Source organism: Aethalodelphis obliquidens, unplaced genomic scaffold (genome assembly GCF_003676395.1).
Source record: "Aethalodelphis obliquidens isolate GAN/ISIS:26980383/991018 unplaced genomic scaffold, ASM367639v1 scaffold36, whole genome shotgun sequence".
Taxonomy (NCBI): Eukaryota; Metazoa; Chordata; class Mammalia; order Artiodactyla; family Delphinidae; genus Aethalodelphis; species Aethalodelphis obliquidens.
The window spans coordinates 2,932,899-2,938,898 of record NW_020837980.1 but is presented as its reverse complement, the minus strand read 5'-3'; positions in this window follow the sequence as shown (position 1 = coordinate 2,938,898).

Genomic DNA, 6,000 nt, shown 5'->3' with positions numbered 1-6,000 from the left:
TTAAATCCACAAAATACCTCTGCATACCAATACAATGACCACAATCAAAACAATTGACAGTATCAAGTGTCAGCAAGAATGTGGAGCAACTGAAACCCTCATGCAGTCACTTTGGAAACCAGCAGGGCAGTTTCTTGTAAAAGTAATCATACACCTACCATGTAACACATCAATCCAAATCCTAGGTATTTACACACGAGAAACAAAAATCTACGTTCACACAGAGGCCTCTATATGAATGTTCATAACAGCTTTATTCTTGGTAGCCAAAACCTGGAAACACACAAATGCCCATCAACTGGAGAATGGATAAACACATTTGATATACATGTACAATGGGATACTACTAAGCAATAAAAAGAAAGAATTATTAATACATGTATAAAAAGACTACATATTCTATCTATATTTCCATTTACATAGCATTCTAGAAAAGGCAGTATTGTAGGGATGATGGTTAGATGACTATAGATTTGCCAAAAATTCACTGAACTAGACACTTAAGAAAGTGGACTTATTTTATGTAAATTACGCTTGAATATCTTTTGAGTGCTGCAGTATTTTTCACTTTCTCAAGCATCCATAAAGTTTTCTGGAGAAACACCCCTCCCATTCTCCCCCACCCAGTCATCAATGACTAGGGAGTGTAGCTTTCTCCTTTTGGCTCATCCCTGGAGCCAGCTTCCTAGCAGGAACGTAATAGATACTTGCTGACTTTGTTATTCTCCATCTATGGAATGGGATAAAAACAGTGTTTCCAATCCTTCTTCCTGCCAAATAAATTAGGTTCTGTTTCCATCTGCTGCTTAGTTCCTTCCCCCCTCTTCCCCTGAGCAGGATTAAGCAAGATTTGGGTTCTTGGAGGCAGAATTAGGAAAAGGAGTTGAGAATGAAAGGTCTATTCTAGTGAAAACAGGAGTGACAGTAAAAAGGAGCCTCACTTCCCAGGGGAGTCTCACATGTGGAGGTGTGGAGGGCCCAGGGCAATGCTGGGAGGGGTGGGCTAGGGGTGGGTTAGAGAGACTACTGGGTGGGTCAGGGAGGGTGAGGGAGAGGGTCCTTCTGTGGGGGAACAGTGACGGGCCTGGGAGTTGCAAAGTGCTAGACAGCAGGAGGGAAAGGGGATTTTAGTAAGAGCTGCCTTAGAGTTCTGCATTTGATTTGAATTCCTGTTTGTTCTGTTCCTTGAACATGGTTCCAGTCCTGAATGAACCACAAGGGTCAGCATTTTAGGATGGTCATACATGCAACAAGCATTTATTAAACACCTTCTGGGGATCCCACATCTTACTGTGGAGCCCTGGGGAGGTAAAGTATATAAAAGGCAATATCGAGGATATTTGATGAGCTAAGAGATGAAATATAATCAATAAGATTTTACAACCATTTACAACGTTCAAAAATCTTCAGGGCTTCCCTGGTGGCGCAGTCGTTGGGAATCCGCCTGCCAATGCAGGGGACGCGGGTTCGTGCCCTGGTCCGGGAAGATCCCACATGCCGCGGAGCGGCTGGGCCCGTGGGCCACGGCTGCTGAAACTGCGCGTCTGGAGCCTGTCCTCCGCAACGGGAGAGGCCGCGACGGTGAGAGGCCCGCGCAAAAATAATAATAATAATCTTCATATGTTTGATATGTTATGACTTTATTGAAGTCATATTTGGATTATCTGAAATAAATGATCTGACGGTGACTGATATTCAGCTCAGTGGCAAGAATCTGAACCCAGGGACTCCAAAGCATGTCCTCTTTTTTCTTCCTGCAACCTCTTGCCCTCTCTGGTCTGGGGAGAAACATGGAATACAGACAGAGACCCTAAAGCAGAAACTTAGTTTCTGGCTTTTCAGGATTACAAGAGACATGCCTGGCCACCTTCGGTGACAAGGGTCTCTCACAAAGATTCAGGAGCATGCTAGGTCTCACAGGTTATCATCTTCCCCTTGGCTGTTCAGTCACTCTTGATCCCAAAGACTCGGCTAAACAGCAGGCCCCACGGAGCACCAGCCCACATCTCAGGAAACATTGGGATACAGTTTCTGTTTCTGCATGTCTTGTGGAATCCATATTTATCATAAAGAAAGAATCAAATTGATCTGCTTGTCACCATCCCCTACGGAGTTCCCCTATAGAATATGGTTTTGCCCAAAACCCCACAGAGGCATCTGGGCTCCCTCATTTTCATCAGAAAAGGACTATGGGTGTGGTGGGGAAATGAGGGGGAGAGGCTGTGACTTCAAAGTCGATGATACAAGTAACCCTGCTATCGTGCTATAAGTATACAGGCTTGTGTTTTGTGTTGGGGAGGGGCCGAGGGGTGAGGTGGGAGGGGAGGGTGTGGCACAGTGTAAACCTACTCCTCCGGTGCTCTTACATTTTTGTTTTAAATCCTTTCAGGCATCACAGGACTTCAGAGCACTTATATGAATTACCCCTGTTCCTCACCCACTCACTATTTCTCCACTATGTTCTCTCAGCTTTGCCACTCAGAGGGTGTTGATCCAGAATTTAGCCAGTGAGGGAAGAGAAACACTCATACTATTATTTTTTTAAATGACTCTGAGCCCATTTCAAGAGCAGCATGCATATGTAGGCATCACTTATCACTAAGGGATTATAAAAGTCCTTGAAATAATCATTTTTAATACTGATACAAATCATCTGTGGATTATATTATTTATTATATTTTAAAGTTTCATAAAAAGTCATGAAATAATCTGGTCTGTAACACAAAGTTTGAGTGTTTTCAAAATAAAAACTACATGATTTTTAAATACGAATATATTTTAATATAGTACAGACAAATGAAGAGTCATGCCTGTTGTATTCAGAGTAACTTAATATCATTCCACTCTGTTACACTATCATAAAGAAGGGTTATCAGCTCAGCAGCTGCACTGTAAGTATATCAGTTGCTGTTGTTGGAATTCAGGGGTCTACAAACTAGTCCATCATACTTAACTGAACCAAAGCATATACACAGCAGCTGTTGAATCAATATAGGATTAAGAAAGGATTGTTGACACTACCTCACTTTAATCATAGATTTTAATCCCTATAATAAAGTCAACCATTGCAATGTTTGCAAAAAAGAAAGAATGAGATCGTAGGACTGAACTTTTTACCTGAGATGAAAGAATCCATCTGGAGAGATCACATTACAGCAGCAGCCCTTGCTGCCGCTCTCTTGTATCCCATCCCAGCATTTCACGGTAGGGCCTCCCCATCTTGTCTGGGTGCCTTTATCAGGAGTTATTAGGACTAGCCTCAGCGGCCGAGAGTTAGTAAACAGCCTGTGACTTGGAGGCCTATGCAAAGGATCCCCTTCTACAAACAGATGCCCTCTACCTTCTATTAGGATATCTGAAACCAAGCTCTTGAAGACGTCCTGATATTTTTGCTGCTAAATAGGTTTGTTTGTTCTTTTTCCAAAGCACAAGACTTGCAGAGCTGACCCTGTCATCTGGTGGATGGAGATGCATACAGCACTAGAAATGCCATGCGTTTGGAATGGATAACTGACACACGATGAGGTTCATAATCCAGTCACTTATGCCTTTTCTGTTAAAATGTGTATTAGCTAAATGCACAGTATAACGTATATAACAAGACTTAGCATTACATGATGCCGCTTCACCAACTGAAACTTGACTTGCTCTTGGTTTACAAACTTAAAATGAAAACTTTCTGAGACTATCACAGGCTCTCAAACTACGTTTTACATCAAAAACCCATCTGTCCACTTTTATGTGATTGCTTATCTAATCAGAGAAAGAAATCTTTCTTTTTCTATCCTACTCATTAGTCCAAAGCATCATCTCCACTTGCATCTTCTATTGTGTTTGCAAAATTCCATTGCCTTCTCTCTTTCTTTGCATCTCGTTTTTTTCCCAAGATTAATTGAAGAAAATCACCAAGAAACTATAATACTTTCATGTTTGATGTAGGTCCTATTAAGGGGTTTTCCCAAACTTGCTCAAAATTCAACTTAGACATGTGACCAACCTCCTGTAACATCACACTGATCCCCAACCCCTTGAATGTTGTGCACTGAAGTGAACGAAACAACAGACATAACATCTGACTGAAACTCTGGGCCAACTTTGTTTTTGTCTTGTCTTTCTTCTGAACACTGTAAATAGATTTTGAAAATACGCTAAAATTTTTTTAACATACTTGGAGGCTATTTGGTATAAATATGGTGGTCGCTTAATGAATCTTCCCATGACTTCTCTTGAAAACCACAGGAAAAAAACACAGTTTTTGGTTTTTTGGTTTTTTTGCGGTACGCAGGCCTCTCACTGCTGTGGCCTCTCCCGTTGCCGAGCACAGGCTCCGGACGCGCAGGCTCAGCGGCCATGGCTCACAGGCCCAGCCGCTCCGCGGCATGTGGGATCTTCCCGGACCGGGGCACGAACGCGCATTCCCTGCATCGGCAGACGGACTCTCAACCACTGTGCCACCAGGGAAGCCAAAAAAAAACACAGAGTTTTTAAAGCCACAAACTCAGTTTTCATGAAACTGGGAAACAGAAAACCCACTAAGTCTAAATTGAAATGGAAGTGTTTTAAAAAGCTGCTGAGCAGAAGGCAGAAATGAGAGAGCACAGGAGAGCACAGAGGGATATAGCAGCAATAGACCTCAGAAATCACCAGTGAAAGGGGAGGACCTCACCTGAATGAGACCTGCTGTGGACAGGACTGACTTTGAATAGTTTTCAAGTGCTGGGGAAGAGAGAGAGGGAAAGAGGGAAGGTGCCCAGAGGTATCAAGAGTAGCAGATATCAAAAGCAGCAGCCAAAATGAAGGGATCACCTTCTCAGGTAGGTACAGCATTGGGTGAAGCAACCAGGGGAGCACAAAAACAGGCTGAAGACACCATACTGAACCAGGTGAAGTTCAGAGGGGCATACACAGAGGTGCCGTTTTTAAAGAGAAAAAGGCAGGGGGAGGGGGGCAGAAAAAAAGATTTGAAATAGAAATGACTGATAATTTCCCACATTTGATGAAAAACATTAATCTACACAGCCAAGAAGCTCAACAAACCCTAAGTAGGATAAATTCAAACAGATCCATACCTAAACACATCATAATCAAACTAAGGACATAAAGAAATTTTTCAACGTAGCAAGAGAAAAGCAATCCACCACAAAGGATCCTCAATAAGATTAACAGCTGACTTCATCAGAAACAATGGAGGCCAGAAGAGAGTGGGATGATAAAGTGCTCAAAGAAAAGAAAAAGCCAACTAAAAAGTATATATCCAGCAAAACTATCCAAAAATGAAGGTGAAATAAAGACATACCGAGATTTTTAAAAGACTGAGAAAAATTGTTGCTAGCAGATCTGCCCCTACAATAAATTCTAAAAGAAATCCTTCTGGCTGGAAAAAAAAAAAAAAAAAAAAAATGAAACTAGACCTTGAATTCACATGAATAAATTAAGAACACAGTAAAGATAATTACATAGTGGGTTAGTTTCACATAGTGGGTTAGTTTCCTATGGCTGCAGTAACAGATTACCAAAGACTTAGTGGCCTAAAACAAGGCATATATACTATCTCATGAAGTTTAGAAGTCCATAACATATCTCACTGAGCTGAAATCAAGGTGTCAGCAGGTCTGCATTCTTTTCTGGTAGTTCTAGGGGAAAATCCACTGAATTCCCTCTTTCAGCTTCTATGATTTCCCTGCATTCCTTGACTTGTGGTCCTCTTCCTACATCTTCAAAGTCAGAAATGGTGGGTTGAGTCCTTCCCCTATCACTCTGATCTTCTCTTCTGCTTCCCTCTTCCACTTTTAAAAACATTGTGATTACATTGTATCCACCTGGCTAATCCAAGATAGCCTCCCCTGTCTTAAAGCCAGCTGCTGAGCAGTCTTAATGCTATCTGGAAACTTAATTCTCCTTTGTCATGTAAACATAATCACAGGTTTTGAAGATTAGGACATGAACATCTTTGGGGAACCATTATTCTGTCTACCACACATAGGTAAATGTATAACACAA